This window comes from Larus michahellis, chromosome 1, assembly GCF_964199755.1.
Source record: "Larus michahellis chromosome 1, bLarMic1.1, whole genome shotgun sequence".
In the NCBI taxonomy this organism is placed as follows: domain Eukaryota; kingdom Metazoa; phylum Chordata; class Aves; order Charadriiformes; family Laridae; genus Larus; species Larus michahellis.
Window position 1 is genome coordinate 75478480 of NC_133896.1, and position 21079 is coordinate 75499558.

Consider the following 21079-nt stretch of genomic DNA (forward strand, 5'->3'; position numbering starts at 1 on the left):
CCACTCCTCCAAAAGGAGCATATAGTGGCTTTCCTTGGTCTACACCTTCCCTTGGATGTGAATCATGTAATTAGCAGGTCCTAACCAGAAGTATCCTCTTGGAGGTTTCCTTGCTCATCCTGGAGCTCGTGTAGCACCTCCTGTGTAGTGCTGGGCAGGACCACTGCAACCTTTTACAGTGCTGGCACAGAAATGTGTTTTCAGGGGCTTCCTCAGGATGTGCAGCACTACCAGGAATTCGGACACTGTGGGGACATGCGCGTCTCTTCCTGCAGCCCTTGCTTGGAAAGGTTGGAGCTCATTTGGATGAAGGACGCCAGAGTGTGTGCAGTGTGGCTCTGCTCTTCAAGGAAGGAGGAGGACTGCTGCTGGGCTGGGGGTGTGGGTGTGCAGCCCTTCTGCCCCAGCAAGGAGGCGTGTAGCCATGCGGCAGGAGCAGCTGAAGCCAGGTTATGCCCCCACGGCATGGGGATGCTGCAGTTATGTGGGATGTGTAACTGTATTTGTGGTACTGCTGCGAAACTGGGATGCTGCTGGCCGCGTTGGGGTGGAAAAAACATCTGGGAGCGGCCAGCTCTGAGATGGGAGGAGTCCTGGGGCCGCCCTGTGGTGTTTCCCCCCTGTCTGGCTTGCCCCACTCCCAGTGCAGCCCTGCGCTGGCAGGCACCGGGGTTGGATGGCTTGCTGGCCACCAGCTAGTAGTGCCAGCCACAGAATGGGAAAGCTGTGACCAGGGCATCGTGAGTGTGGGCTTGTCTGACTGTCACTGAGAGAGGTGAAAGTGTCTGTGTGCAGTCTAGACCAAGCGCTTCCACCCACAGTTGCTGTTGGCACCCGAACTCCCTGAGGGCAGTAATGACATTCCTCAGCCAGCTTCTTGGGGAGCTTAAAGGGTGATTAATTCTTCCCTGCTTTCAAGCCTTGACATAAATCAACAAAGCAGTATTGGTGATGCGGTTGCAGAGATGGATGGGTGTTACGTGAAAGGAGCGGTAACAGGTCCGTCATAGGTGCAAATGCTTTGGCAGCAGCAGCGTCTTGCTTGCTCTCCCTCTGTTTGCGATATTCCTTGAGTGTGTCCTTTTGGTGAACAGCCATGAGGCTTTAAATGCAATGTGGAGATGAGAAGATTGAGATTTGTTTTCAGGGTGGTGCTGGTAAACTTCCTGCAGCTTGGTGGTGGAGATAATTCTGCAGGTTCTGACTCCATTGTTGTGACTGAGTCTAAGGTGAATTTAAGAAAAATATTTTGATCAAACAGGCTTTCCTTTCTGTTTTATCCAAGGGGAAAAGTCTGTTGTGAGCCTGATCTGTTGTTCTCGTTACTGGGGGAGTTTCTGAATGGGACCTAAATACATAATTATTTGCACACCCTTATCTGTGCGACACAATGTTTTCCAGGTCGGTATCTTGGGTTTTGGACTCACTTGTCATGATGCGCAGTCTTAAGTCCACGTACACAGAAGTGTTTGATCACAGAGATGTCAATATAGTGAATGGCGTTTCTCTCGGGATCGTTTTATAGGTGGAATGGGCCACTGAGGACCAGCGTTTGTTTGGCTTATGGCAAGCTCTTGACCTGTTCTCGGAAGGAGGGTGAAGTGCAGGATTGTTTGACTGTCATCTGTCACAAGGCTGTAATGCCTGGGGAGGGTGGAGAGGAGCCACTGATTACTGCAAGGCCTGCATGGGACAAGGCTTCCGCATAAACTGCTTGGAGGGACAGGGGATGTCTTGCAGCCCAGCATATGGTTGTAAGGATGGAGTCCAACCACATCTCCAGAGAGCTTTGTGACAGAGCAAAACTGTCAGAGGGCAGCAGGCCCTTGGTTGGAGAGTGCCTCCTTTTGTGCAGGGTAATAGCAGTGGTAGCTAGAGATGTTTTTCTTTTTGGACCTGGTTGGGAGGCTATCCCTATGTTGCCTGCATGATATATAGTGGTGTATGTTTATCTCCTTACCTCCAGACGTAGTAAAGCAGGACGTGGAGTGCAAGGCTGCCTCCTGCGAGGACCTACCATGCTGCTGTCTCCATCTGAAATCTGTTTCCATTTTGTTCAGCTTCTTGCTTTCAGACCTTGTGGTACTTAAAACTCCCCCTTTCTTCCCCACTCTTCCAAGGAATTTTGCAAAGAAATCAATAGCTGTCTTAATTATGACAGCAAAATGAAAAGGGCTGTAACATCTCCATAGCTACTTAAAAAGTACTTGTAAAATGCCAGTGGAAGAGAGTGCCCTACAATTATCCCATACATTCCTTGCATGCTGACTAAAAATTGTTTGCATTAGTTAAGTAATCGCTGCGCACTTGTCCGGTGAGAAATGTTTGGTTACTGCAATAAATTTTTGTTCCTTTAACCCTGTGAGGCTGAAAAAAATGAATTTGTCTTATGTAGAAAACTGACCTGAGCTCTTGGTAGATCAACTGATTGTAAATGTACCAGCTTAATACAGCTTGTTTTTTTTTTTTCCTTGTGTTTCATGTAGCATCTGAAAAGAGACAGCTTGTGGCAAATTAGCGGGGGTGAGACTACAAAAAATTGAATTATTCCTGTTTGAACAGTTCCCAGCATGCGAGGACTTGCTGCTTGGTTTGTGCATCATCTGTATCTTGAGTTAGACTGCCAGAGCGGCTGTGATTGAGGTGAAAGTAAATAACCTCCAACTGGAAATCTTGCCTTTGATGTAAACGATAATTTATTCATTCATCAGTGAAAATACTGTGGATGAGCAAATGATGTGGCTGGTGTGTGTTTGAGTTTCTCACAACAAATGTCTTGCCCTGTTGTGTTTCCACAAAGAGAAACTGTTTGACGTGCTGTCCTGCACTGTCCTGAAAAGTCACTTTGCTCCCAGAGCCGGTATGAAAATGCAGTTGTCAAAACATATGTATGTGAGGCGTTTCCCTGCGCCTTATGCTGCTCCATTCACTTTGGGGCACGGCATAAAAATAACAGGCTGCAGAGTTAGGTCTGCCGCGTTTACGCAAGGCTAAGTGTACTGTTGGGCATCTGTAAATGCAGAAGTGGTTGAAACAAGATGATGTTTCTGTAGGGATTTGCCTTGATACACTGATGTATCGCAGGGCCTCTTTCAGAGGGAGGGACTGAAGGGGGTAGGGAATCTACAGCACATGTGGCAATAGTTTAGGATCGGCTGACCGGTTGTTTAGGACATCAGTGTATCCAGCTGGACTGCTGATGCTAAATTGGAATTTGGCTGTGATATTGCAGTTAATTCCTCTTCTTACTAAATGTGCTATATCATTTTTCTATGGCTGCGGTAATTAGGGCTTGGCTTTACTGTTGCACCTGGTGAGGAACATTTCCCTTCCTTAGATCCAGCTGTGTTCATGTAGCTCCCACAGACTGTGCGTTTAGGAGCAAACTGTGTTAAAAGGAAGAAATGGGACCCCACCACCTTTCTTCTGAGCCGCATTGGATTTGGCGTCTCTTTTTGCCCTAAGATATTGGGCCGTTTGTGGGTAAGATGTTACTTGCTGTAAGCAGAGCGAGAAATAACAGTGCAGTGCATGAAATACCTGCCAGAGGCAATGAAGGTCCCACCTTTGCTTCTGGTGAGACCTCAACTTTGCGTTGTCTGACTTGCCATGTTTTTCTGGAAAGAGAGAGGTTAATGGGGATGGAGACCCACTGATATGATAGCCCAAGTGCAGATGCCTTTGATGTCCCTTTTGTCTGGGTGAGCTGTTAGGGAAATGATTGGTGACAGGGGAGAGGGTATCCTGGTACTGCCCGCCCTGCGTGGGGGTGGTGGTGGTGTCTCTGCTGCTGAAGTCTTTGGGTGTGGAAGTGAGGGGCAAGGAAATGGGCTTCCCAGTGGGTTCAGGGGGGACTGGGCTGAGCTGGTGGACGTAGGGGTGGGCTTGTTGGGTGGTGAGAGCTGCTCCAAGGCCAGCTGCTGCAGAGCAGGTGACCCTGCTGGTTTGAGGAGTTATAAATCACAGGGTTGAGGATACAACAGCACAGTCCAAAGTTGCTTGACATAAAAATAACAAAAAAGACACTTTAAGGCTGCAAAGTTTTGTATTGGATGTGCTCATCTGGCTGGCCATCCTGATGTGTTAGCTATCTGTCTTGCAAGTGTACGTTGCTGGGTTGCTGCCTGCCTGGAGCCAGTATCCCCTGTCCTGTTGGCCTCTCCTGAGAGCAATGGAGAGGAAGAGTGGCCTCAGCAACCGAAGTGTGTGTGACCCTCAGGAGCCTCTATGGGCCCCGTTAGAGGACATGCTTCTTACGTGCACTGCTACCCGCCATGGGGTCTGTCCTCTAAGAGCGTGTCCTTGCCCGCTGTACAGCAGTCTCCCACAGGCATGCAAGGAAATTCAGAGCACCATAATTTATGCATTGTCCTTGCTTTAATCCTTCTTGTCTAGCTTGTGCTGCAAAGCTTTGAGGCAGAGATTTTTGCCTCCCATATCTAGAGCCTCATGCCTGGATCTGGTTGGTGTTTATACAGAAGTGCAAGGGCAGCCAGAGGTTCTCCAGGGTCTGATAGAAGCCATACGTGAAATTAATCCAAATCAAACTGTTATGCATTCCACGATAAACAGGAGGTTAAAGCACAGACTCAACATGTTGCATAAAGACTATGAAGAATGAAAAGTGAATCCTCCTCAAAAAGTTGGCTGTGCCTGTATGAGGCTTGATGAAGTTCTGACACAAGCTGGTACGCCAAGCTCACTGCGTAGGCGTTTGTGAGAAATGAGGCAGATTTATGGTAGAGGACTGTAGGGATAGGAAGGCAGAGGAGTGCTGCAGATTAAGTAAATTAGCTAAACATGGGCCTGCTGAGGGTGAATCTGTGGTTGTGGACCTGTGTGTTCCTCCCTGAGGAGGAGGGAGAGGTCAGTTTAGGTGCCCAGCGCTAAAATGGGCCAAACTGGAGCAGGTTCGCCTACATGATGGGATTTTGTATGCCCTTCTGGTACGTCTGCTTCCTCCTTGTGCTCTGCAGTGATGGAACGTGTGGCTGGGATATGGAAACCAAGGTAAAACAATCTGGTCAGGGCAACCTTTGGGTGGGTGGGTGACAGCCCCTGTTCTTGCTGCAGAGCCACTTGTGGGGGTTGGGGAACGCTGGAGGTTGGTTGGTGGCCAAACTGTCAAGGGAGAGTTTGGCACTTCCCATGACAGCGGGGAAAATGTGCTTCTAGGGCTGGCTGTTGTCCTTGTTCCCTTTTCCCACTGGGGTTGAGGGTATGGCGGACTTCCCAGCAGTGATAGCGTTAAGGACAGCCTCGGTGGCTGGGATGATTATCCCTGGATGGAGTTGGAGTCAGCTCCCGGAGGCACGGGGCTTTGCTGGATTATGTCTTTGGAGTGGGCACAGTTCTCCCGTGAGGTTGTTAGGCCTCGTGAAGAACAAAATGCATACAGAGATGTCCATGCCCTGGGAGGTTTGCTGTTGTCAAAGAGCAGTGAACGGAAGAGATGGATCGGTGTAATTCTACAGTCCAGTTTACTCTGCCCTTGAACAGTCAGAGCAGCATGAGCAATGCCATCTGCTTCTTGCAGGGCTGGGAGTGGGGAGGGAGGGATGGATGGGTGTCACCTAGGAGTTTCAAACCGCGGGTCAGCAGGGAAATGCAGCAGTGCTTCTCCATGGGAAAGCGTTGCCCACATGGTCCAACTGTCTCTCCTGCCGCCACAGGGATAGTATCGATCTGGTGGATTTGAGCAGACTTACAGCCTTTCTGTGGAGCTGTGATGGCCAAGGAGAGGCGCTTCCCGAGTAAAATGCTGATTCTTGGCTGTGATTCTGTGCGCTAATAGTGCCTGTGTTGGAGAAAAGGAGCAATTCTGTATTATCGCATTTGAATTATGCATGTTGATCTTTTTTTCAAGCGTGCTGCTTAGGAATAAAGGATGGAGGAAATGCTTCTGGTGATGAGGAAGGAACTTTCTAACTGCACTTGTGTGTCCCTCCTTCCCATGGGCTGTACGCTTGGCACTGGGACCATATTAACTACTTGTGTTTGGATTTCCAGAGAAGAGACTTCCTCTTGAGAGTTCCTATCGTAATTCACATCCGTGAAGCTGAATGCAGACGCTGCCTGGCAGGCTGTGAAGATTCAAGTCCAGCTGTGTATGTACAGAGGGGGAGAGATGTTATTTTGTCATCTGCAAAGACAACTTCCTAAAAATAGGCTAAAGCCCATGAATCTGGGAGCAAAAGTACTTGTCCCAAAAGTGTTACTAGATGCATCTTTCTTTTTCTTTTCCCCCTTAAGGAATATTTTTTTGGAATATGCTCCGTGTCTCAGCATTTGCATAAAAGCTGGTTGCGTTCATGATGGAGCTGCTGCTGAGTGGATGGGGCCAGACTGAGCTCTCTCTAGCTCTGCCACTTGTTCCCTCTGAGGCTGGGATATGTTGCCTCCCTCGTTTTCACTGCTTTCTTGCTATCCTGCTTTTTATCTTTCTTCTTTTGGATCCCGAGCACCTCCAAGACGGGGCTGCCTGTCTGCGTAGCATGCAGAGCCCTTGCAGTGTACCAGGGTAGACCACACAGCTGAAGGGGAGCAATGCTTTTGAGGGAGGCACAGGTGATAAAACGGAAAGTGGAGAGGTTAGTATGTTGAAGCGAGAGCTTTCCTGTGGTTTGGGCTGCTGCCTGTGGCCATGTTTTTATGTATTTGGTAGGGGCAGCTGCTCACATGCGCATAGCAGGCTTTGCCCCTGGGCTTATTTGTTGTTTTGAGTCCTCTCCATACCGTGATGCTGTGTTTCTTTCTCTGCATCTCTTTTCATTGCCCCTCTTGTGTGCATCCTCTAAGGTGACCTGTACTGAGGAGTCTCTGCCAAGACCCCGTGCAGGTTTTGGGAGTGGAATCGCCCGATTCCCTCCTTTGCAAGGCTGGGGCCTCCAGCGGTGCAGTGCTGGCTTCATTTTGGGAAAACGGAATAAAGCAGATCAGTATTAACTTGCCTTCACGGAGTTGATCCTGGCTGCAGTTCAGTTGGATTATGTTAGCTGATACCCAGAAGCAACTGAAGCAACTTAGCCTCTAAACAGCGTGAGCAGTTGCTTGGCTGTTCTCTTGTCACCGCTCTGTATTCACTGACTGGATTGCTGGAATAGTATGAGGTAGTGTTAAGTGCCTGGATAAGGCTTTGGAAAAGATCTTCCGTCAAAACACTTGATAAACCGCCTACTGTAATGCAGAATGCAGGTCTGTCTTTCTGCAAATTGAATTGTTGGAGAGCTCTTATGATTATTAAAAGATGCTTTGTGTTAATTTAATTTCCTGTAAAAGAGACAAGCTGGATGATTCAAAGAAACAATGCAGATACTTAATCCAGGTAAAAGCAAAACTTCAGTATCTGTGCATATGCCATACTTACAGGTTTCCAGTGGCATCATGTGCAAGGAGGAAGTATAAAAATATACATGAAACCCCAGTACTCTAAAATTTGTCAATTTTGAAGAAAGCGTTTAGCATTTGTAGAAAACAATTTCCCCGTGGTATTTTAAATGAGTTTAAAACTGTATTCCAGACAGGTTGTTAACAGTCAAGATTCAGCAGTGATCTTGTGAGCAGAAGGGCTATTATTTGGGCTTTCTGGCTGGGTTCCAACTGAAAGGATCCCAATTCAGAGTGAAATGTCTCCTTGCTCTGGGCAGGCATAACTGTTACCTCCCTTTCCTATTCCACAGGGAACAGCAGCTTCGCCTCCTTTTTTTCTTGCTGATGTCCTTCAGAACTGAGTTAAGCCCTCAGAAGTCTTGCTCATGTATATTGAACTTGACGAACTTGATCGCTCCTGCTAGCGATGAAGGGCTTGTGTGCCTGAAATACTGAATGGTGCTCTTGCTCTCCCCTAGTGAGTGGCCGAAGAGAAGAGCTTGTGGGGAGAGGTGGTCTCAGCTGCGTATCCTGGAGGAGCTGACCCCTCTTGAATGAGTCAAGCTCAAGCAATCTTGGGCATCCTTTGAAAGACGGATACTGTTCTGGATAACAGTGGCTGTGCTTGCAGGATGCCAAGGGGTCCGAATGCTCCGCTATATTTATACGTAGCACTAAACTTTTAAAATAAATATATATTTTATAGATATAAATCTATAAATATATATGGAAAAGTTTTGTTGTTTTCTGAATTTGTCCACAGGATATGATGCTGTTGTACCTGCGTGCATGGCAGGGGGAAAATAGCAGGGACAACTTGGAGGGCTTAGGCATCCCTGAGTGTTACTTTCTTGCACTCGTGCTTAGGTATTGCTTAAATGTGCTTCATCAAACTTTCACCTGTGTCTCCCGCCAACTCAAGCTAAAGGCACCATGCTCTAATTAAAGATGTAGATGGGAGGTCAAGTTAGAGGCAATGCTTGAGCTAATTTTTCATGTAGATGAACTCTCTGATAATTAGTCTGTTTATCTAAGTCCTGCAGCAGTTTAGCGTCTTGTTCTGTCATTTTCTTTCCCAGTACCCTACCTTCCTGCTGTAATGCTGTTCAAAGTCTGTCTCACCTCAGAAGTGGCTGCCTATCAATAATGCATCAAGTGGTGTTCCTTGGGCTGCGTGTATATAGCTGCTTGTATAACTTCCAAATGTTTTTTATAGCAAGAAGCATGCCAATACAGCGTGGTTCGTCATGAACTGAACTTACTGCTTCCCTGCATCATAGAATGGTTTAGGTTGGAAGGGACCTTGAAGATCATCTAGTTCCAACCCCCCTGCCCTGGGCAGGGACACCTCCCACTAGACCAGGCTTCTCAAAGTCCCATCCAGCCTGGCCTTGAACACTTCCAGGGATGGGACATCCACAGCTTTTCTGGGCAGTCTCTTCCAGTGTCTCGCTACCCTCAATAGGCATATCTTAGTAATATCTCTCTCACAAACGCCGAGCCCAGCTGAAGCTGGGAGTGAGGATAGCACATGTGTATTGGTGTTCCCTTAACTGTGTGTTTTGAGAGAGCTTTTCTGTCTCCTATCGCTGCTGCAGACTCTGCTCAGAAGGAGTCCTGAGAGAAGCCTGCTACTGTGTAGGGGCTTGAGTGGGTGCCCTTTGCAGGACTGCTCCATAGCCTAGCAGTCCTCCACTACTGCACTCGCAATATCTTTCAGTTCGTCTCTCTGCCCCAGTGTAATGTGTTTGAGTTGAGTGCTCTGCATGCGCAATGTGGGTGTACCGAGCTGTTCCAAGGTGGTGACCTTCCTTGTGTTCCCAAATGGAATGTTGCAGGTCACAGGAAATACAGCTGCATTGCTTGGAGTTTCCTAAATTCTTTAAAAGGATCTCCTGGGAATAAAGGCTCTTATTGCTCTTTTTCTTAATATTTTTTTCTTCTGTCTGCTAATAATCTTGGCTTCTTGTTCACTGTTTTCTCTGTTTTTAAAAATACTTTAAAAAAGGAAACAATGGTTTCTTTTTTTTTCCCGAACTGAGTTTGCTGCGGTATCTGTAGGGCAAATAAATCTCCTTTTTCCTTCTTCCTGGCGTAAGAATACCTTTCATTTGAGAGAAAATATAAATCTAAAATAACAAAAATTATAGTTGAGCTTTATTAGGTAGGAAAATAGTGATGTAATGAAATGGCTAGTGGAAGGACCAGTGAGACAGATCATATGGGCTCTGCTTTCCAGAAAGCCCCACACTTTGCCGAAATTGGTTCTTAGACATCGCAGCTATAGTGCCCCACGTGGCTTTAAGTTTGCACTTATATAGGCATTCACCTGGATGATCAGCCCCATCAAATTTAGACCGAGCAAAGCCAGAGGGATGACTGGCAAGGGCTTGCAGAAGACCCACCTGCTGCCCTGTCTGGCCTGGAGCAATCTCACCCCACTGGAGCTGGCAGCCACCCATGGGAGCTGCTTGCGAGAGGTGCCTGCCTGCTGCACAGCCCTTCTGCCTCCCTGGCTGAGCAGGCTGGAGCAGGAGAGTGGGAGGACGGCCGTGCAGAAGGGAGAGCCTCTCCCTCCAGTCCAGGTTAGGGGCAGCCTCCTTGGGGAGGGCTTGCAGGTGGCCATGGGGCCCCTCTCTCTTCCTTCGGTCTTCCTTCCTTTTCCCACCCCACCCTGCCCCCTCAGACCATCTTGGGGTTAATTGCAGCTGTTTAGGGGAGCAAACGTCTCCAGCTCCTGAATCAGTGGTACACGTATGTCTGGATTGTTCCCCCTCAGGGTTCATGACTAGACTGCATCTTCACAACTCTGACTATAAAGGATTTGTGACCAACATGAAAGGACTCAGAAAAATTCAAAATTGTTTTAGCCCTACCCTGGCACCTTCTCCCTCTGCTTTCATAATGTGCAAGTATAAGCGTCAGAACTTGGCTCTCTGTAATGAATCCAGCCTTGGCTTGTGGAGATGCATATTTAGGCGGTTCTCCATTAAGTCAGTACTACAACACTGTAAAAAGTGCCCTTTGAATCAAAACAGTCTCCTTTATGTTTAGGCAGAGAAAATACTTGGTGTTAGCCTGGGTTAGAGAACTCTCCTGTTGATCTTGTTCAAGGCTCTCTTACTTTCTTGACTTTACAACGCGGTTGGGTCGTGCCTCGTTTTGTCTCTTCGGTTTGCATGGTTGCCATATGGGGAAATCCCATCTGCAGTCCTCAAGCTGCTGCAAATCTGATGGAAAACATTGTTGTAAAGTGCTCTGCTTAAGCAAGGAGACACTGAGGATTGATTACGTGAAGTTCAGCCTTCAAAACCATTTCCCAGACCCTCGTGTATTTGGGTTTTGGGTTTGTCTGTACTAATAAAGCTTATTTTTAACTCTGTATCAGCGTCCTTGTACAGAGGCTCAAAGATTACCTGTGCATTATTAGAGCCAACTGTCGGATTTGCATAGTCTTAACAATGTTACAACATGCAATTTTAATTAAAAGTAGTAGAGCCCTTGGATAGGAAGTCAAAACCTTAATTGTTAATACAGTACAATTAAGTTTCTCAGTACCTAGCTGGCAAGTACACAAAACTCACTGTGGTATGGAAAGGCTGTTTGTAAACACACAAGTGTAGAGGTGTGTAGAAGAAGGTTTTAGCAAATACCAACTGTCTGAATTGTTATACTCTTTAAAAAAAAAAAAAAAAATTCTCCCTTTTGTCTTAAATACTACTGTTTTTGCTGTTCAGACTTTGTAACTACACCCTATTCCTTTGCTTGGGCTGAATGATTTTAAACAGCTAAAGCAATGAGGCTTGCACGTTGTGAGGTGCTGCAAGCCTGTGTTCGGTTTCCTTCCTCGGTGAGCATTTACACAAATTTTGAGGTCTCAGTCTTGAATTACAGGGAAGGCTGGATACAGATCTGTATTCTCTATTTTCGACTCGCTTGTAGGGAGTGGTAGTCAGTGCAGGACAGTGGTTATTTCAGCAGTGACCTTTTCAGCATCCAGAATATTTATTGTTCAACAAAATGTTGAAAAAACTATAGTGAGACTGGCCTTTAAAGCTTGCATTGCATGCACAAGGCCATAGTCTTAGCATAGAGTAAGAGCTCTGGGTTTAGGCTGTCTTTTCTTGCTTTTCCTGAGGGAAGCCTGACCCAATATGGTAAAGAGATGTGCTGGAGCCCCCGAATGGGTTGCCAGCAGGGCCTCGAACCTGAAGTCAGAAGCCTGTGGTTTGCCAGACCACACTGTAGTGTCATTACCAGATAGCATTGGCTGTGACTCTGGGGGCAAAGTGAGCCAGGGCAGACCGAGGTTTGCATCACTCTCCTGCTGCACGTGGTGTGGGTGTCTGTTGTGCTGTCCTTTCCTGTGCTTGTTTTACATGGATGTGATTTTTTCTGAGTATTGGATAAACTCTGTTTACCCTGCTCTGAGTGGAGAGTTGAATTCTTCAGTGCTCTCTGGGCTTTTTTTTTTTTTTTTTTTTTAAGGAAAGAAGTTCATGGATTTCTTTAGGAAAGAAATGCCAAGTGAATTCAAAGATGTAAAGCTTCCTAAATTACCCATCTTTTCCACACAAAACTTGATGAAACATTGCATTTCTCTGAGACGTTTTCTAATGACCCAATGTATCTGGCTTCATACAGAACATCTGAAAGAAACTTTTGGAAAGTAGAGCCATGGAATAAACGGCAAATGAAATCACTTTACAGCTCTGTCTCATTTGTATTACCAGGGGGAGAGGAGAGCGATTACTTCTTGGCAAATTAGGCTGCATGAAGGAATTCTACATAAAGACTATAATAACTGTCCTGATGAGTAAGAATTGGTGATGCAAGTGGGACGGGGAAATGCATTATCACCAGCTGCATTGCTGCCATGTGTGTGAGGATTGCTGTGGTTTAATGAGCTCAGCAGGACCTGCGGTATGCTGTTTTAGTAATTTCATCTTGCAGCAGGTGATCTCTCAGCCGTCAGGTCCCCAGCTTGCATAAAGAAGGGGGGAAAAAGTCCCGAATTAAAAAAAAAAAAGAACATGGTGTTGCGTGTTGGCAGCCCTGTGCTTCAGATGCATTTCTCTGCAGAAGAGAGCTAGCTGGCTGTTCAGCGTTGCACGTGCAGCTCATACAAACTCTTTCCAATCTGTCTGTCTTTTCCCTGCACTTAATTTCTCATGCTCTTCTGGTTCATCTTGATCACCCTCAGTAGAGCATTGCCTTTATCCTGTCTGATGCTCGTCTTGACTTGCACCCTCTTTGAAATTCAGTGCTCTGCAAGCTTGACATCTGCTAGACGTTGTCTTCTCTGGGGTTAGAGATGTGCTGTATCTAAGGGGTTAACCTTGACAAGTTGCACAAAAGTAATGGTATGGTTTGCCTTCTCCTGGAGTGTTCAATGAGGTGACCCTCTTGTGCTGGTGGTTATTACAGTGAAATGTTTTCCCCAGTGACAAGCCCCCGGGATGCTGATGGTTCAATGATGGACTTGTTAACTCTGTTTACTGTGCACAAGATGGTAAATAAGGAATGAATGGTAAGTGAAAGTTGTGTTGGAGCTCAGTAGTTAAGCGTGTTTTGTGGAAATCAAAATAAAATGGCCTTTGCCTCTTTTTGGGGCAGTGCTCCTGTTCCTAATGACAGTCTTAAGAACTGACTGTTCATGAGCACAAAAGCACTTAAGGCAGCCACTGGAAAGTACTAGAGTACAAATTCAGAACAACTTACCTGTATTCTTATGCATTCCTTTGTACTGTACCCCATAAACCACAATGTTTTTGCAAGTGATGACTTGCCCCGTAGATAAAACAGGAGCTGTGTGTTACTATTTGATCAAGTATGGGAGGCTATTTTTTCCCCTCTGCAAATTTATAGGATTTGCAGGGGATACTTCAGGGTAAAAGGAACTGAGGCAGAAACATGCTGTCACCTGAAGGCCTTTGTACCCTGACACACCGTCATTGAAGTAATCTCTCATATCGTCTGTGGAGGGGGCTCTAACAAGAGTAAACCACTATGTACGGTAACAGGGGTGGGTTGGTTTGCAGAAGGTGAGGGATACGACGGTGAGTTTTTCTGAAAGGACCTTGTCTGCTTCTCCCATCTCTATTGCTTCTACCATCTCCTCCATGGGACAGCAGCACACGCGCCTAGCTGTGGGTAGAGGCGACGGACCTAGAGCCTCCCAGTGAAAGGCTTAGGTTTCGCCCAGCCCTTCTGCACCGGGAATGGGATCTCCCCATGCTCCACGGGGTCCTGGAGGTGGTCCTTTCCTCAGTTTATGTGGTAGAAAATAATCAGATTAAGTGACATTGAATTCTTTGCTGTGGCCCAAATTTTACACAGCAGTTAAAAAAAAATCTGTTTTGCGAAATTACTGGAATCTAGGAATATCCTTATGTAGGATGGTTAATAGAGACATCCTTATGTAGGATTTATGCGGCTTCTAATATTATCTGTCCCCTATGGAAAAGATGACTATTAGGTGATTTCTAAATAGAGATACAATGCAAGACATACTTAATGGTGCACTTGTTTGCCCTTGGCATCTTGTGAGTAGTTCTTTCACATCTGACTTTCGTTTTGGAGTCTAGGCGAAGTTTCCCTCTTTCCTTAAAAAAAAAAATAAAATAACAATCCTTCCACAAAACAACCCAACCCACCAATTAAATGTGAAATATTTATTTTTTCATTCGTATTTCATGTGAAATATGAAACTAGCTTTCACTGAACTAGTTTCTGCTTGGCTGCTGTGGTGGTTAGGGCTGCTTGTTCTTCCATGAGAGTGAAAACTGGGTGCACGAAGTTGGGAGAGTTAATAGGACCGAGTTGAATGGAAAGCTCATAGGTGAAGATACTGCTTTCTGGGGTCAGATAATCCCCACCCATCTCTGTTTCAGGCTCTGCTTTGATGCATTTGTCGGTCATAATTCATTGTAATTTCAGGCTTATTGTTTTTGTTGGATGCCTTTATTTTTATGCTTAGGCTCTGACTTGTTCCCAGCCCCAATGTTTCAAAGCTCTATTTCGTAAACCTTGCCACCTTGCTCTTGACACACTGCTCAGAGCCCTGGGCTATAGATGCCAGCGCCCTGCTATTAATGAGAGGAGCCAGACTATCGCAGCTGGAGAGAGATCATCTCGTCACTGGACAGAGATCCAGTGCTCCTGACAGGATGAGCCACTTCTCCGTGCGGCCATCAGGACATGTGTTGCTCTTGGCCCGGGGTGTTTGCTGCAGCAGTGGAGGTGTTTGGGCTGTTGTGGCCATCCAGTCCTGCTTCCCGCAGAGGAAGGCCTCAGTCTGCAGGCTGGATAAAGTGCCCTCTGACAAATGGGCTGCCATGGTTTGCATATTAAGACCGTGAAGAGCGTGGGAGGAAGCCAATGCTGGTGACTTCTTAAATTGTTGTGTAATCGGTCTGAACTTGAAGTGATGGTTTAGAAGGGGAAAATGATTTTGCATCTCGTTTATCCCATGAGTTTTGTGCTCTGCCTGCATCTTTTCTGTGTCTTGAACTGCATCCTTGGTGTTTTCCCTGAGAGAAAAAACTGTTTTTTCTGTTGTTGCAGGACACCGACCTCTTTAAAGGAGAGAGACTGAAGGCCTAATGAAGTTTTTCCTGAGGATAATGCCCTGTAATTGTTAGTGAAACGGTATTTAATGCAGGTAGCAGCATCCTTATTTACTCCTTAAATAAAGTGCTATAATAGGTTGGTTATAAAGAAGATTCTTGAATAAAAACAAACTAAATCAGAAAGGCTTGTGGGGTCACGGGGAGGAGATATTTCATTTTGCATTCACGGTGCAGAAGCGTTTGTTTCTAAGAACTAAGACAAATAAAACCTCCTGCTGTCTGTCCGCTAGCTGCTAAGCGCAGAGGGGACGTGGGGCGAGTCTCGCTTGCCATCAGTGGCTGTGGGACTTGCTTTGGGGTTGCTCAGCCCTGGCTGGGGGTGGATGCCCATCCTGGCTCTGCAGGGTGCTCCCCTTGCCCATCCCGGTTGCCTGGCACCTCTCAGGGTAGTCATTGCTTGTTTCTGGCCCTCAGCCCTCCACTTCTTCTGAAGTAGAGATAGTTTGATTGTACTTCACATCCCCTAAAGCTGTCCAGATTTATGATACTGAGAGCTCCTTGGGCAAAAGCAACCAGCATAGGTTGCAAGTGATCTCGATTTGGCTCATAAGCTTTTGTTCCCTCTGTACTTCTTACAGGCAGCATTGTTCTGTCATCTTTCAGTAGTGTCTCTGGGTTCCATTCCCTAGCAAGAGCTTTGTGGTATGTGGTGTGCATTTCTCCTTTCCTGGGTTGAAGAGGAAGGTGGCTGCAGCTTTTAAGTGACGGTTCTGGATAGGGATCTTACTTTCTATTGCAGCTGTGACACAAGTGGATTGAGGTGGGTCTAGCCTGCCCCGGCTCTTTCACAAGCGTGCTGCTGTGCTGCTGCTGTCCTGTCTGCCAGCTGAAGGCATGGACCATTTGTGGACCCAGTAGCATCCAGCATTATTTGTGGGTATCTGAAGATGAAACACAGCTTGTAAACAACTAGCCCAGGATGTGATGGAAGAATGATGCGTTGTGATATTTCCAGGAGGTGGAAGGAGGGCAGGGAAGGGACATCATTGTGCTTGTAGTTATGGAGATGGCAAAGAGCTGCCACCAACTATCCCTCAGGTAGCAGAGTTGACAAAACCTAGTTACGATTTTCTTTCCCCTGTGTGCATTGACCTTCTGTCCACCATAACCTGTGATCCTTCTCTTTGGACCCCTTCATTTTCGCTGTTCCTCCTCTCCAGATTATCTTTTCCCTCCCTTTTGGCTTGGTCCGTGGTTTCTGTCCAGTGTGTCTCAAGCTGGCCACACGGGAGTCAACATGTACACTGGATGCCCGCATGCAGATGATGATGGCATGGCTGCTGGGCCAAACAAAGCAGGGAATTGTTGACTTCTTGCATCAGAGTTGGACTTCGTGTGAGGCTAATTTGGATATGTCTCCTCTACCTACACACTCATTTCTCCCAAAGATGTAAGAATGTGACACCTATTCAGATCTCTTTGCCTTCTGCCAAATGTGGTCAAAATTGACTAGCAAGTTGAAAATTTAATAGGGTGAGGACTGACAAACAACACTACCCCATAAAGTTAATTTCCTTTAGAATCCAGGCCAAAAATAGGTGGTGAGGGTTTTATTCTGCAATCATGTGCTTTAAAACTGTGTGGAACAATGTGATTAATAGAAATGGTATTTTCAGGATTATTTGCAGTGCATATGAAAACACAACAGCTGAATCCTGTTGTGTGCATGTATATTAGCATGTAACCAACTTAAAAGGACTGAAACACGTGAAGCGTCTGCATGGAGAAATAGCAAAATAAATGTATGAAACTTTTACTTGTGAAGCTGGCAAAGCCTCTAGTTATGTGATCTTAATTTCTAGGTTTCTTAACTAAAATCTTTTGGCTACCTCTTAACAGCAACAATGACAACAAAAATAATGTATTTTGTTCCTTTTCCTGTTAAGTGCTTTTGGGTTTTGCTGTTTGTATAGCTTCTACCTCACTTCTCAGCTTTGGAGACACAGAGTTTGGATGTGTGCGCCTCACTAACAGGACTTCTTAAGTTTGTGGTGTTGGAGCTATTTAAGTTACTTCTAGGAATGGCAAAGTATTGCTGTGACTGAACTTCAAAGTGAAGGATGCCCATAACAATTCAGGATAATTGAAGGGCGGGCATCTTCCTGGGAAACGTTATGGCAAACCTTATATGTGAGCCCAATCCCTTTTTTTAAGGAATGTCTTGTGCTTATTTCTAGTAGAGTTGGGAAGGAAGACAGAAACCAGTGTGTGGCAACGCCAGTCAGATTAAGAAGATGAACAACACTGATAAAGCTGCGCCTTTTGCATCTGGCGGAGCATGCCAAATTTGAAGGTGTCCCATAAACTTTCAGCCAAGAAGCACATGAAGGCTTTTCTTGGCTCTTCTGCACGTGTAGAAGAGTAAGACCAAACTGGTGCTTGTGAGAGAGAAAACACTTCAATAATTTTTTCGTGTTAGTTTAGTGATAGCAGCGTTACAGCCCATTGTGATTGTCTCGCCCTAAAAAAGCAGTCTCTTGTAATGAAATTCTTGCAGCCTCTTGGCTTCCAGAACCAGGGCTGCTTGAGACACCAACCTAGTTACTGGTATTTATACAAGGACAGGAGTGATGCCTGAAGATGGCTATGCGCCCTGTGTGCTCCGGCTTGCCATATGGTTAGCAAGATCAGTAGCTTTAGTCACCTTGGTGTCAGCAAACTCAACATAACTGTGAAAGAAGCAGAATACTGAAAAGACAAGTATTCAGTGGTATCAAATTCATGCTTTGGAAAATGTCTTCCAGGAGATTGAATTCTCTCGTATCTGATTGCACAGACTTCTTATCACACTGCTTCCATAACATGGGCACTGGGGGCATGAGATCTTCTATGAAATTCATAAAGTAGTCCTCCTTGTCTTACAGTCTGCAGGCTCATGTCTGCATTTTCACAGTCGATCAACTGCATATAATCTGTTGCTTTGGCTTGTAGAATTAAAGCACCAGCTGATAGAAACTGCATGGCGTAGTGCTCCAATTCAGAGATGTACTCAGTCAGTGATTAGTATTAAGTTAGTAATAGATTAGTCATAAATTTTTTCCTTGCACAAATCTTGTCTAGTTTCACTTAAAATCTGGTTAAGTTAGTGATTTGAAAGCTTTTATTTAAACCTTATGCAGTTTGTTCTTGCTACTGATCTTCCTGGTGTTACTCTTCTCTGACTCAGGAAATTATTTGTAGTATTTTGTTATGCTTCCAGAAAGTGTTTCTTTGCTGTGGCAATTGGCTATGTTGTCTGGATTTTCCATTGCTGGTATGTTCATTCAGCGACATTTGTGCTTGTACATTGTTCAAATGTCCTGTTTTGTGTTAGGAAATACTGTATGAGATACCAGCTGCTTGGATCAATGGAGTTAATGATGTGGTTAGTTTTGCTCAAGTCCCCTTTAGTTTTCACTTTTGGTTTCTGTGTATGCCAGACGCCCCAGTTTTGTATCGAAACTTGGTTTTTAAACTCAAGGCTGGTGCTTGCAGGATGGACAAGTACTGTTTCGGGTTTCAGCTGTGGGTGGAGTAATACCCAAAACCAGGTTGGTTTGTTAATGTGGATGCTGTGTGTTTTTTGTCTATGTCAAAAGAGCTGCAGCCTTCTAGAAACCAAAAATAAAGATAAGGGCTAATGCATCTGTGTTTTACGTGTTTGTCCGAGTGCAGCTGGGCTGTCCCATCGTAAATAAGAGATGTGTTACGTGGTCTGCAACAGCTGAAAAATGTATCCAGGGCCAGGGTGACTTAAATGTGAGAGAGAATGGGTGGTGGTGGATGATACTTGGTGTGGATTAGGTGATGTATACAAACGTGGGGGAATTATTCAAGCTCTAGCCCTGATTACTTCCACTCAGGTTCAAACCAGCCTATGCCCAAAGGCCTTTTACAAAGAATTGTACCATTAGCGTACCAAAAAAAAAGACATGCATCAATGACTTTTTCCATGGAAAATCATTATGTTCCTAAATCATCCAGACTATGAGTGTTTCTTCATTGCTTTGCTGCCCACTTTTTCGGCGGGGGGGGGGGCTGAATAATGAGATTGCAGAGACGCCTGTGCATGCCTCAACAAGAAGGAGCCGTGCCTGTGTGGGAGCCTGCCTGTACGCTTGAGTGAAGCCACGGCTGGGCTTCTGGGAAGAGGCGTTGTGACCACGGATGGAGGGTGACTGGAAGGGGAGGCTGTCAAAAGAGCTCCAAGCGATCCTACCTTAAGAAAGCAAAGGTATAAATGGTCCAATTACAAAACCTGGTAATCGAGCAGGGCTGGCCCTCTCAGTTGCTGTTCTTGGATGATAATTTACCCTTCCAGCTAAAAAACTCCACCCTTTCCCAGAAGTCCAACAAGTCCCAGTTTTCACCCAGCGTCCCTGAGTCCCAGACACTTTCCCCAGGGGCTGCCAGCCTTCCTGGCATCCTAATGCAGGTCACAGGGTAAAGCCCCTTGGATCTCTGCGTTCTCTGCCTCGTTCAGCCAGAAGAAATATCAGGGTGAACGTCACAGCCCATCCTACAGGAATTATTTTTGAAAACAATCTTCAGAGGTGAGGGTGGGCAACAGAGGTTTCCTTAGCTGTAGGATTAGACAGAGCCTGAGATTTCTGAGGAAGTTCATTAGTAAAAATTAAATGGAGCTTGAGGAAGGAAGGAAGGAGGGGGGGAGGAAATTTAGACCACTTCCCTAGGAGCCTTTGAAACAAACTGAATCCTTATGGTGACAGTGCACAAGGTAGGGTCTAAGGCAGTTCATTTTTGAGAAATGCATTTAAGCATTCCCTTCCACATTAGATAGCGAGCAGCCGTACAGCTTGCCCAAGGTGTGGGCTGTGTATGTTGTAACTGACTGTGTTGAGAAGGAAATGACTAAACTTTCTGTCAAACCACAGTAACAAAGAACATCAGTTTTACGAAAATAGTCATGGTAGAGAGGCTCGGGAATAGCTGTGGTGCTGCTGGCGCACCATGCTGGAAAGAGCAGATCAGTCAGAGATCGTCACTCTTGGGCAGCGTGACTCTCCCGTCCTTAAAGACGGCATCAATGGAGGGAGACAGACCTGGCAGGACTGTGAGGGAGATGAGTTCTGAAAAGCTTCTGGGGCTTTCCTGCGCTGGAGAAGACTATGAGGAAACTGGGGCAGGACTGTCAACTGCCTCTGAAGTGGGTGTCAAAAAAGGCAGACCAGCTGCGACAGCAAGCAGCTGGCTGGCCGGCCGGCCTCACATAGCTGGGCACAGTGTTAAAATCCCACAGCCGCTGGGCTCTGCATCTCCTTCCCCGCTGCCCGACTGCTGCCTGTGGGTCCTGGCAGCCCGGGCAGTGGGAATCCCAAAGATTTGGGAATCCCAAAAACTTGTCAATTCGTGAGCCTTGCCTGGCTCAGCTGGAGTTGAGTATTTGCAACGAAGGGGAGAAGTTCCATCTAATTATAGGTTTTCCATTTCAGCTCTTGGTATTACTTTAAGCAGACTTAAAATAACACTGTTAAACTTTTTTTCCCCTAGCTTTGTAGTTTCATACATGATATTCTGCAGTACCCTTTATAGAAACCTCAAATGTTTGTGTTTTTTTTTTTCCCTGCCTACCATGTTTTGTCTCTTTTTCCATCTGTAGGATGATTTTTTCCTGTGTTGCACAGGGCTCAGTACATAATTATTCTGTTGCAATAGCCTGAAGTCCCAGTCCTGTGATGGAGTCTGCTTGCATAGATTCATATGTCCCTGTCATTTGTGTTCTGTGTAATTTTTTTTACCTGGTGTTTTTGTCCGATCTAGTTTAAAAACTGCTTTGAGAAGCAATGAGTACCCAATCATTTGTGTGCCCTGAGACCATCTATTATAAATTTTTAGTATAGACCTGAAACTGGATTTTTTTTTTTTTTTGTGCTCATCTCCCAGTCATGCTTAGGCTGAACTCTCTCTGTCTTAGTTTACACCATCTGAATGTTCGCAGTTGGTCTTTGCGCCAAGTCAGACACGCCAAGACTGACACCAGTCAGTGTGTGTCTCTTTAGCCCTAAATTTTTTGGAGGGCTCATTCTTTGCTTTCTGGTGGTGATGTTTGTTTGTGCTAAACGTCTATCAATTTGGCAATA

General features: G+C 45.9%; 1 protein-coding gene across 18 annotated transcripts in view; it reads left to right on the plus strand.

Moving 5' to 3' along the window:
* PPFIBP1 (PPFIA binding protein 1) overlaps positions 1–21079 on the plus strand; it is a 120220-nt gene that overhangs the window by 9459 nt on the left and 89682 nt on the right. For 2 of the 18 annotated variants that reach the window (XM_074587841.1, XM_074587893.1), the window contains exon 2: positions 14935–15031. The exons of 15 other annotated variants lie outside the window; for them this stretch is intronic. The gene's annotated coding sequence lies outside the window, so the exon portion shown is untranslated. Of the gene's footprint in view, positions 1–14934; positions 15032–21079 lie in introns of those variants that run through there. One more of the 18 variants, XM_074587766.1, reaches the window with a different exon arrangement.